The 12078-nt window shown below is 35.3% G+C and overlaps 1 protein-coding gene across 1 annotated transcript in view; it reads left to right on the forward strand.

Annotated features, from left to right (window-relative positions):
- Positions 1–211: 211 nt before the first annotated feature.
- cemip (cell migration inducing hyaluronidase 1) overlaps positions 212–12078 on the forward strand; it is a 380066-nt gene continuing 368199 nt past the window's right edge. The window contains 1 exon segment of the mRNA XM_056461019.1: positions 212–315. The gene's annotated coding sequence lies outside the window, so the exon portion shown is untranslated.

Genomic DNA, 12078 nt, shown 5'->3' on the forward strand with positions numbered 1-12078 from the left:
CATTTACAGATTATCCAGTGTTAAGCGTTCATTTGGAAGGCTGGAGATACTGTACATTGAGTTCCACGCCCGCACGCAGCGTTCCAATAACCAATCGTTATCGAGTAGGCGCGTCTTCGCGTTCACGCAGCCAATGATTGCAAAGTGGGCGTGGCTTCGAACCGGCGTTGTAAACAGTGTAAAGCAGGAGACTGGAGGTGTGTATAAATATCAGTGTGTCGCGCGGGCTGTCTTATGTCTAACTCTTGCAGCGCACCAGCAGCCTGCAGTCCGCACTGTTTCCGTGGAGCTGACGGCGACCTGCTCACGCCACAGGTTGGTCTGCACTTCTGGAGCTTTATCATTGTGGATTTCTGATTTATCTTTTGATTTTTTTTTGCAATGATGTCACTGTTGGCTATACTTGAGTGACTTGCGGATTTTGAAGCTCAAAGGTGCGTCTCTTCTCATCCGTTGCGCGCTCGCGTGCGTGTTTTGTGGCGTTTCATTTCTGTCATGTCGCGTTTTAAAGGGCTTTAAAGGCAGGAGACTGAGCGGAGATTGCGTTTCCAGTTCTGTGAGTTTGCGAGTGTTTGTGGCAACATGTTTTTACCGGCGCAAGTTCAGACATAAAGAGCGTTCACGGATTGTGCCGCGCGCATCCTTTCACCTGAGTGTGCGCGGGCGCGCTATCAGCACCTCATCGATTTCAGTTTCATCTGATTATGATTATGAGCGAGTACGTTATGAAATGATAACCGTAAGGCGTTTAATGTGTTATGACAATATGTATAATGTAGAATAGTCAGCCATGTAAGTGTCGTGTTGTTTAGAGAAGTGTTATGTACTCTTTGTAGTACAGTAGGATCGTATTTTGTGCTACACTGCTAATACCATGGTGTTTCCAATAGACAATATTGTGTAAATAAGACACCTACGCTTTCATATCACTGTTATAATATAACATAATGACACAAAATGTGCTGTAGTAGCTTTTTTGTTGGTGTATAAACGTATATAGCGTAATATTGTATTATCTAACGTGTTTTAGTTGTGAAATGTAACGCACTACTTAATTTAGTGTGATTGTATAGTACAGTATGCTGTTGAATGAGGGTTGACAGTCTACTACGCTGCATAATATTAGTAATATAGCATATTATGGGACCTATTAGGCTACAGTGTAGTTTGAAATGTCATATACTTTCAATGTAAGCACCTGTCGACACCTGGAAAGTAGGAGCACTTGAAGGACGACAGTTGCCACCCATTTCATCATCATCCTGGAAATCAAGGTATGTGATGATCTATTATTACTCTTGCATTGTGTGTGACAGTGTTTAAAATGTCATATTGTTTGCTGGAAAAGATCTTAAAAGGCATGTAATGCTTTGCCATCTGTTGGATATCAACAAAGACAAGTTCCATACTGCTTATATTGTGAAAAATCTTCTTGTCTCCGCCTTTGTGGGCACTAGACGAATGGGCATGCCACCAAAAGGCAAAAGTTCATGTGTGGAATCTGTTGCACGCATGCTATTCGGTGCCCAGACAATGCAGACTGGCAGCAAGTTGTTTTCGTGCATCTGTGAAATTACAGCCCCTCGTATGTGGTGCCCAGCAAGTGGGCAGTTGTTGTTGTTTTTTCTTCAAGCTCCATTCATCAGCTAGTAAATGGTGTGTGTAATTGTAGAGGGCAGATATTTGTCTGTCAGGCTATGCTGTGCAAGAAAATGGGAGTTTGTTTGTTTGCAGAATACTTCTCTGTAGAAATGCATAGTATTGAAACATGTCAAACTATTAAGTCTTAACGTGTTATTCACACTTTTTGCACTTCGAAAATGCTGAAAGTCAATTGAAAATGAAATTAAGAGTATAATCAACTTAAAGGGATAGATCACTCCTCCTAAAATTAAAATGTACTCACCCTCAACCTTTATAAGTTTCTTTATTCTATTGAATACAAAAGAAGATATTTTGAAGAAAGCTCAAAACCTGTAACCATGGACTTCATAGTTATGGAATACTATGGACGTCAGTAGTTAAAGGTTTCCAGGTTTCTTCAAAATATATTCTGTGTTCAACAGAGCAAAAAGAAAGCCAAACATGTTTGGAACAAGGGTGATTTTAAATATTGTCAGAATGAAATTTTTGGGGTGAACCATCTCTTTAAGTGGTCCGTGAATGTTTCTGTGCTGTTTTGAGATCTTTGATATTTTGATTTGATAATGTTTGATACTTTGATATTCAAAGCAAGCGCATAGATTCGCTCTTGACATTGGTGGAGACATAAATCCCTAGAGTGCATGCATTGCGCAAATTGTTTTTGCGCTTTTAAAAGCATGAATAAAGTACTTAATAATATAAAATAAACACTTGCATGTAATAATACGGATAACAATTAACGAATCACGTTTCATGCTGCAAAAGTCAATTTACTTGATTTTACTGTAATCTAGCTTTGAGGAAGTATGAATGTAGAGAAATTTAGAGAGGTGTGTGTGTGTGTGTGTGTGCAATTTAACTGTTTTATCCCGATTATTGTTTTTCATAATCAAGGAGGCCAAAATCGAAACTGAATTTCGATTAATTGCACAGCCTAATAGTATTATAGTGAACTCATCGCAAACTTGACTTTAACTCTTTGTGCACAATTAGGTAACTAAGGGTTGACGACGGAGATTTATTTTATTTTGAAGTAGATTAAATTATTGGTCGAGACATTTCAGTAATTGGTGGATATTGGTGGTGACACGTCCCCTCCGTCCATGCCAATTCTACACCCTTGATTCACAGTTTGAAAGCTCTGAACTAATGCACTGTTAGCTTTGCTTGAAGAATTTTTGCTTATATCGAATGTTCGACAACATTCTCAGTCACGCAATTACAAACATTTTATTTTTCGAGGCTGTGAATGAAATAAGGTTTGCTGAAATATGCTTTACAAGAAGTCGTGTTTCGTTCTTTCTGCTTTATTTAAAATTTTTAATTCACTTGTTTTTACATACTAGTCAAACATTTTCTTAAAACGTTTTTATAATGTTACCTTGGAATGTTCTCTTAACATTTTGAAATAACTAGGAAAAAATAGCTGACATCTAAATATCTAAATAAAGGGTTTTTTTTTGCTAACGTTTTGTGTACATTGTAGCAGGATTGGCTAACTTTGTTAATATTGTGTTGACAACACTGACCTTCAGTTAGCCGTTTCATTAAAGAAGACCTATTACGCTACTTTTGGCAAGATGTAAAATAAGTCTCTGATGTGAGTGTGAAGTTTCAGCTAAAAATACCACACAAACAATGGTTTATAACTCTTTGAAACTGCCCATTTTAGGCTTTAAGCATAATTGAGGCATTTTGGTGACTGTCGCTTTAAATTCAAATGGGATTGTGCTCTTTTCAGAAGAGGGTGGAGCTACAAATGCCTGTGTGTCAGCATAGTGGCAGATTCAAAACAGGGCTAATGTTATCTCTGTGAAAATCTGAAAATGTGAAAATAAGTGTCTCAGAAGAAGGCAAGCCCAAACGTTGATCACACTACAAACAAGCCATAACCAGAAATCTATAAGAAAGAGAAAGTAATCATTCATTGTTGGAGTCTTTTGTCTATGATTAGCTCAGCTCTACTAACAAGACAAGTCTTCAGATATGGCCATGGTGGGCTGTGGTCTGTTTTTTTTTATATCATCCCTCTGTATCTTTATCATTGAAGCTGTTGTGTGAACTATGCTATTCTTTAACACTGAATAAGTTTAACAACTATATCTTTCTGTACTTGTTAATGGGCCTAAATTCTCATGATGCTGTACACTGTTGAGGTTTTCATGCTGATCTTCCCAAGCTTGAACTTGTGTCTGCACACTTTGCCGTTTTACCGAGAGCTTTCAGCTAGTAGTAACTCGTGCATTGTGGACAGGGGTCTGGCTATTTTGGGCTCTTCATTAAACACCTATGAGATGCAATGTCTGGCTTCAGGCTGACCTAGTTGAAGACAGGTGGAGGCGGACAGATGTCCTGTTGCACATCGTGTTTTTTATTCGGCAACAACCTGTCATGTCTTGAAGTGATCTTGCATTTCAATTGGCTCGTTGTGGATCTGTTAGTATGCAGTAGGGCTGCACAGTATCGGAAAAAAATTCACATTATTTTGTCTAATTTTTGTAATTTTTAAAATTTTGTAAAAATTTAAATGTAAATTTTTTTTTTTGTATTATTTTTATCATTTTTTAATAATTGTAATATGAATACAATTTCACCAGATAGCTTGAATAGCTCCACACTAAACTATTTGTTCAGACTACTTAAAATGAGCTGAAACAACACAATTCTTGAGTTTTTTTTTTTTTTTTTTTTTTTTGCAACTTGATTGTTTTATGTTGAATTTACTAAAAACTAATAAGTAAACTTAATTCCTTCATGTTGTCCCAATAGAAATCAATTGTGTGGAACCTAGGCATGGGCCGGTATAGGTTTCTGACAGTATGATGACATTGGATAAATACATCGTGTTTTCACAGTATCACTGTATTGTAATTACTATTCTAAAATAAGCTTTTTTTAATGTCTGGGTGAAAAACAAACACTTTCCCCCCCCAGTGGACACAATACATTTTATATTAGGAAACTTTAAATTGGCAACATTAATTTTAGGAAACATTTGTACTGTTTTGGAACAGTAAACATGTCAGGCTAAATAATTAAAATAAGTAAATGATGTCTGGTATGTTCCTTAGTTTCAAAAACACTGATTTCTTTACAAAACGTAAATACAGAAATAAATCCTTACATAAATACCTTTGGAACGATATAACAGAAAATTGTAGCAGTTTTAAAACCTTGACTTTTCCAAACCGCGATAAACCTTAAGGCCGATAATCGTCCCATTCCTACAGGAACCCAGCATTTTTCATAGTGCATTTGGAAAGAAATTATTCATTGTGACTGATTTGGAATTATTCTGGAAGATAATGGGAGTTTATAATTGGGGAAAAAGGAAGTAAAATATTATGCATGACAGTATTCAGGTGTAGCAGTTTAATAATCACATGTAAAATAACACTGCATACATCTTCATTGTATAAATAATTTTAAAAATGCACCTTTATTAGAGCCTGAAACAGTGCAATTGCTTGTGCCTGAACACTCTCACACCTGAATGCTCATAATCACAGGCCTCAAAAACACACACTATTGAAAAACTTTCACTCTATTATGTTTAAACTCTGCGGTACAGTGGCTCAGTTAGCATTTCTGTGTGGAGTTTGCAAGTTCTCTCTGTTGGCGTGGGTTTCCTCTGTTTTCAGTCTAAAGACGTGCTATAGGTGAATTGGGATAAGCTGAATTGTGTGTGAATGAGTGTTTATAGGTGTTTCCCAATACTGGGTTGCAGCTGGAAGGGCATATGCTGAAATAATTGGCAGTTCATTCTGCTGTCGCAACCTTTGAAATTAAGACTAAGCTGAAGGAAAATGAATGAATGAATGGTTAAACTCTTTGTGAACTGTGGCTCCTGGGAAACTTTAATCTCAACATATAAATTCAGCATTGCAATCCTGCCATGTGACTATTGTGGATGTGCATCGATGCTGAAATGATATATTATGCAGCCCTACACTGAAAAAAAAGACTTTTGCTGCTTGTTCAAATTACTTATTTAAAATGAGCTGAAACAACACAATTCTTGAGATTGTTGTGGGGGCAACTTATTTGTTTTTTGTTCGATCCACTTAAGTTTGTCAAAACAATAAGTTAACGTTGGGACAACATGAAGAAATTATGGTGAACTCAGCATTTTTTTAGTGTAGTACATTGTAAAAAATGCTGGATTTCACACAATTGATTTGTTTTTGAGACGACATGAAGGAATTAAGTTAACTTATTAGTTTTTACCAATTTAAGTTTGTTGAACTTAAAACAATTATGTCGCCGACCCCCAGTGGTGTAAAGTAACGCATTACAAATACTCCAATTATTGTAATTGTAATTTACTAAGTAGTTTTAAAAATGTGTACTTTCACTCTCCCTTGAGCACATTTTTAGTGTATCGGTACTTTTACTATACTTTCCTTCAACCTGCAGTCACTACTTTACTTCTTCCTGTCTATGGGGATTGGAAAGATCAGTCCTGCGAGTCCTGTCCAATCTATCCACACATAGAAGGTAAATCTTATCCTAATGAACTACCTCAAGACATGGGCGATTTATAATTGCAGCAAACTGTTTGGAAGCATTAAAAGTGTCCAAGAAGATGTCCAAAATCTTTACACGCATTGACCCAGAGACTGTTGAGCCAGAGACCACGTCACTGATGAGAAGATGACTGATGTTTACTGTATGATGACCAAACTGGCCTCAAACAACCAGCAGGCATAAGACGTCAACATGACGTCGAGTTGACATTGTACCCCAACATTATAGGGACGCTGCCTTTTGTTTGGAAATGAAAACCGGGTTGACGTCAGAACCCAACGTCAGGCCGACGTCAATGTCTAACGTGCAACCTAAAACCAACCAAATATCAACATTTAATGATGTTACCGATTGATGTTGTGTAGACGTTACCACTATGATGTCTATCAGATGTTAGATTTTGGCTGCCATACCTGACGAATAAATGTCAGTGTTTGACGTCAATATGACGTTGGTTTAAGATGTTGGCTCGACGATGTATTTTGGTCACTTTCCAACAAAACCTAAAATCAACCAAATATCAACATTTAATGATGTTACCGCTTGACGTTGTGTAGACATTACCACTATGATGTCTATCAGATGTTAGATTTTGGCTGCCATACCTGACGAATAAATGTCAGTGTTTGACGTCAATATGACGTTGGTTTAAGATGTTGGCTGAATGTTGTATTTTGGTCACTTTCTAATACAACCTTAAATCAACCAAATATCAACGTCTAATGATGTTACAGCTTGACATTGTGTGGACGTTACCACTATGATGTCTATCAGATGTTGGATTTTGGCTGCCATACTTGACGAATAAATGTCAGTGTTTGACGTCAATATGACGTTGATTTAAGATGTTGGCTGAGCGTTGTATTTTGGTCACTTTCTAATACATCCTTAAATCAACCAAATATCAATGTCTAATGATGTTACAGCTTGACATTGTGTGGACGTTACCACTATGACGTCTATCAGATGTTGGATTTTGGTTGCCATACCTGATGATTAAACGTCAGTATTTGACGTCAATATGATGTTGATTTAAGATGTTGGCCGAGCGTTGTATTTTGGTCAGTTTCAAACACAACCTAAAATCAACCAAATATCAACATTTAATGATGTTACCGCTTGACGTTGTGTGGACCTTACCACTATGATGTCTATCAGATGTTGGATTTTGGTTGCCATACCTGATGATTAAACGTCAGTATTTGACGTCAATATGACGTTGGTTTAAGATGTTGGCTCGATGTTGGATATTGGTCACTTTCTATGTATAATACGTATTTCACATCAACCAAATATCACCGTCATTTGACATCATTATTGGAAGTTGTCTTTAGATGCTCACTAGATATTTAATTTTGGTCCCCTGATAAGACCTAAATCTAACCTAATTTTAATGTCTTATGACGTTGTGTGCCCGCTGACCAATGACTAAATGCACTACAGAATGTTACGTTTACACACATCCACAAATTATATGTAAATACATCAGCTTTTCACAGCGTAATACTCACTACTCTTGAGTACTTTTTGAAAGGTCTACTTTTTACTCCTATTTTAAGTAATATTTACTGCAGATACTTTTACTGTACGTGCACTACATTTTTAGGCAGGTAATGGTACTTTTACTAGAGTATGATTTTTCAGTACTCTTTCCACCCTCCCCTCCATTTGAACAACCTATTTTTTTTTGAGTGTATGCAACCTTAATAGACAGCAAGGCAGAGCACTAGGTTTTTGGAGCAGATCCCTCTGTATTGCCTTTTGCTCTTGTGTGTCACTCTTTTTCTCTCTCTTTCATCCTTTCTCTTGCCTCTGGGCTAAATCTAGGTCTGAGTTATAAAACAGCTTGTCCACGCCTGACCACAACAGATAAAATCCTTGAAATATCACTAAAGACTTATGAAAGGCTACATGTTGTAGCACCTTATCAACACTGACTCACATGCTTCAAGCTGCAGTTGAAAAAAAAAAACATGTCATAAATGAACAAACACACACTCCTGTATGAGATCAGTTTTTATCTGACAGCCTGTATCAAACCTGTGATATCTGTGGTTGTGAAAGCATTAGTGTTTCTCTTGAGCTCACTTCTTGCTTTGGTTTTCAATTCTTGGTTCGATTTAACAAATAAACACACACACACACACACACAAAAAAAGATGTTGGGTCACCGTATCTCAATATTGGATCAGACATGCACGAACTTGATTTTTTAAGTTTGATTTTTAAAGGGATACTTCATGCAAATGGGTGGTGTGGTGGCTCAGTGATTAGCACTGTTTTCTCACAGCCAGAAGGTTGCTGGTTTAAGTCCTGGGTGGGTCAGTTGGCATTTCTATGGGAAGTTTGCATGTTCTCCCTGTGTTCGCGTGGGTTTCCCCTCGGTGCTCTGGTTTCCCCCACAGTCCAGAGATATGCGCTATAGGGGAATTAAGTCTACTACGTTGGCCGTAGTATGTTATTGTGTGTGTGTGAATGAGTGTGTATTTCCCAGTACTGGGTTGCAGCTGGAAGGGCATCCGCTGCATATAACATATGTTGGAATAGTTGGTGGTTCATTCTGCTGTGGCGACCCCTAATAAATAAGGGACTAAGCTGAAGGAAAATAAATGAATGAGTTCACACAAAGATTTCAAATGTACTCACTATTTACACTTTATGAGTTTATGCAAAAAAATACTGGATGAGTCCAAATGATCAATTTTTTCTTTTATGCCTAAAATCAAAAGGATGAATTTATATTCCTACAAATACATCTGTACAACCTAAAATGTATCGTCTATAAACAATCAACAATCAAATAAATATATATTATTAAAATTATAAATAAATATATTTATTTACTTAACAAATGTCAAATGTATTTATACATAAATGATACATTTATGGATTAAAATGCTGTTGTTGTTGTTGTTGTTGTTGTTGTTGTTGTTGTTATTATTATTATTATTATTGTTATTATTAAATAAATATTTCCTGTATTGTGAATTGATATTGAAACGACTATAAAACCCATAAAACTTTTGGATCCATTCTTAATAATAATAATAATAATAATATTAATAATAATAATAATAATAATAACAACAACAACAACAACAACAACAACAATAAAAATAATAATAATAATAACAATAATTCAACAAAAACATTCGTATTTATTATTTATTTATTTATTATTATTGTTATAATTATTATTATTATTATTATTATTATTATTAATAATAATAATAATAATAATAATAATAATATTAAAAATACAATTTAGCATTTAAAATGTATTTATTTATTTATTTATGTATTGATTGATTCCATGTTTTCCAAAAAATTAAACTTCCTAATCATACATCAAAAGAAAGCTGATTTATTTGGCTTTCAGATAAAAATCCCAGTATTCAAAATGTAATTATTATGACTGGTCCCATTTATGAATTATTATAATTAATAAAACCAATTAATTCATACTGTAAACTAAAGAACAAATGAGTCAAAAAGAACTAAAGAAGTCAAAATGATTTGCGCTCCTGTGAACTTTTTTTTCCCTTTTTCAAATATTTCCCAGATGTTGTTTAACAGAGCAAGGAATTTTTCACAGTATTTCCTATAATATTTTTTTCTTCTGGAGAAAGTCTTATTTGTTTTAATTCGGCTTTAAAGCGGTTTAAAATTTTTTTTAAAGCCATTTTAGGTCAATATTATTAGCCCCCTTCAGCAATATTTGTTTTTTTTCGATAGTCCACAGAACAAACCATCATTATATAATGACTTGCCTAATTACCATAACTTGCCTAATTAACATAGTTAAGTCTTCAAATGTCACTTTAAGCTGTATAGAAATGTCTTGAAAAATATCTAGTAAAATATTATTTACTGTCATCATGACAAAGAGACAATATATCAGTTATTAGAAATGAGTTATTAAAACTATTAAGTAGAAATGTGTTGAAAAAGTTTTCTTTAGTTAACCTAAAGGTTGTAGTTGTAGTAAAAACACCCCTTAAGGAGCCGTGCTTGTTTTAGAAATATCCCGCACAGAAGAGAAATCTGAACAGATTGCTGGGGTGCAACTATTTTTAACGCGGCGTGTTAAAAATGCACCACACATGGTACCAGATGCCGAAAAATCATCGAAATGCTTCAAATGTTGAAAGACGTCGTCTAGCACATGCTCACTCTGACCAAGAATATAAAACATAGCGGTGATCATAGCTTTGTGTGAAGAATCAATTTGGCTGAAATTTTGACGTTTTTGTAATTAAAGACAAATATTGGAAATTAAAGTTTTATTCGGCCGATGGGAAGATTATCAGGGAATCACTACCAGCATTTCAGTCTGATCTTCAAATTCAGGAGTTGATATTTGTGGCATGGTGGCTCAGTGGTTAGCACTGCACAACAAGAAGGTCGCTGGTTAGAGTCCTGGCAGGGTCAGTTGGCATTTCTGTGTGGAGTTTGCATGTTCTCCCCATGTTGGCGGGGGTTTCCTCTGGGTGCTCTGGTTTCCAAAGACATGCGCCATATGTGAATTGGCTAAACAAAACTGCTTGTAGTGTATAAGTGTGATTGTGAGAGCATATGTGTGTTTCCCTGTACTGGGTTGTGGCTAAAAAGGGCATCCGCTGCGCAAAACATATGCTGGAATAGTTGCCAGTTCATTCCGCTGTGGTGACCCCTGATGGGTCAGAGACTAAGCCAAAGTAAATGAATGAATGAATATAAACGATTAATATTTCAAGGCTTTTCTGAGATTTTGGCTAATTGCGAGTTATGTAGAGCAGTTATTTTGACACTTCTAATTGCTACTTTTTTCATGACTTTCTTTAAAATGAAAAATCTCCTCCTCTATAATTTTTAATAATTATTTTCAGTACATTGACTCAATACATGCAATTCAACACAAGTATTATTATTTCTAAATAAATAGTTTCCCAGAGATGGATTGTGGCTGGAAGGCCATCCGCTGCGTAAAACATGTGCTGGATAAGTTGGCGGTTCATTCTGCTTTGGCGACCCCTGATTAAAAAAGGGACTAGCCGAAAAGAAAATGATTGAATAAATAGTTAATTAATTATAGTTAGTTCGTTTTAAATTAGTAATAATTAGAAATTTTTTTTCATAAAAAATTTACATTTTGTAATTACACTTAATTAAATTTTTAGAAATTATAAAATGTTTGTTTTGTGTTTGTGTGCAATTTTAATAAGATGCACATTCCTGCTTTTGGATCATGTCATGTGATCTAAACCTTTAAAAAATCTATATATATATAAATTCTGTACATATATGTATACATATACAGTTGAAGTCAGAATTATTAGCCCCCCTGTTTATTTTTCCCCCAATTTCTGTTTAGCGGAGAGATTTTTTTTCAACACATTTCTAAACATAATAGTTTTAATAACTCATTTCTAATAACTGATTTATTTGATCTTTGCCATGATGACAGTAAATAATATTTGACTAGAGATTTTTCAAGACACTTTTATACAGCTAATAATTTTGACCTTAAAATGACTTTTAAAAAATTAAAAACTGCTTTTATTCTAGCCAAAATAAATCAAATAAGGCTTTCTCCAGAAGAAAAAACATTATCAGGCATGCTGTGAAAATTTCCTTGCACTGTCAAACATTTGAGAAATATTTGTCAAAGGGGGCTAATAATTCTGACCTCAACTGTATATGAGCAATGAGTAGCAGTGCGATATGGCTATATATTGGCACTGGAGTGAGGCGTGCGTTAGTGTCCCACCAGTGACGATATACTGCCACATTGCACTGTTATGAGTGTGAGATTGCATTTATACAACAGTTCGACGGCACAATTGTTTATATATAATATAATATAAAATAAAACACAGAGTCTCAAACCCTTTTGTACGAGGAACTACTTTAGACATTTTCTAGAGT

The sequence above is a fragment of the Danio aesculapii genome, chromosome 7, assembly GCF_903798145.1.
Source record: "Danio aesculapii chromosome 7, fDanAes4.1, whole genome shotgun sequence".
NCBI lineage: Eukaryota > Metazoa > Chordata > Actinopteri > Cypriniformes > Danionidae > Danio > Danio aesculapii.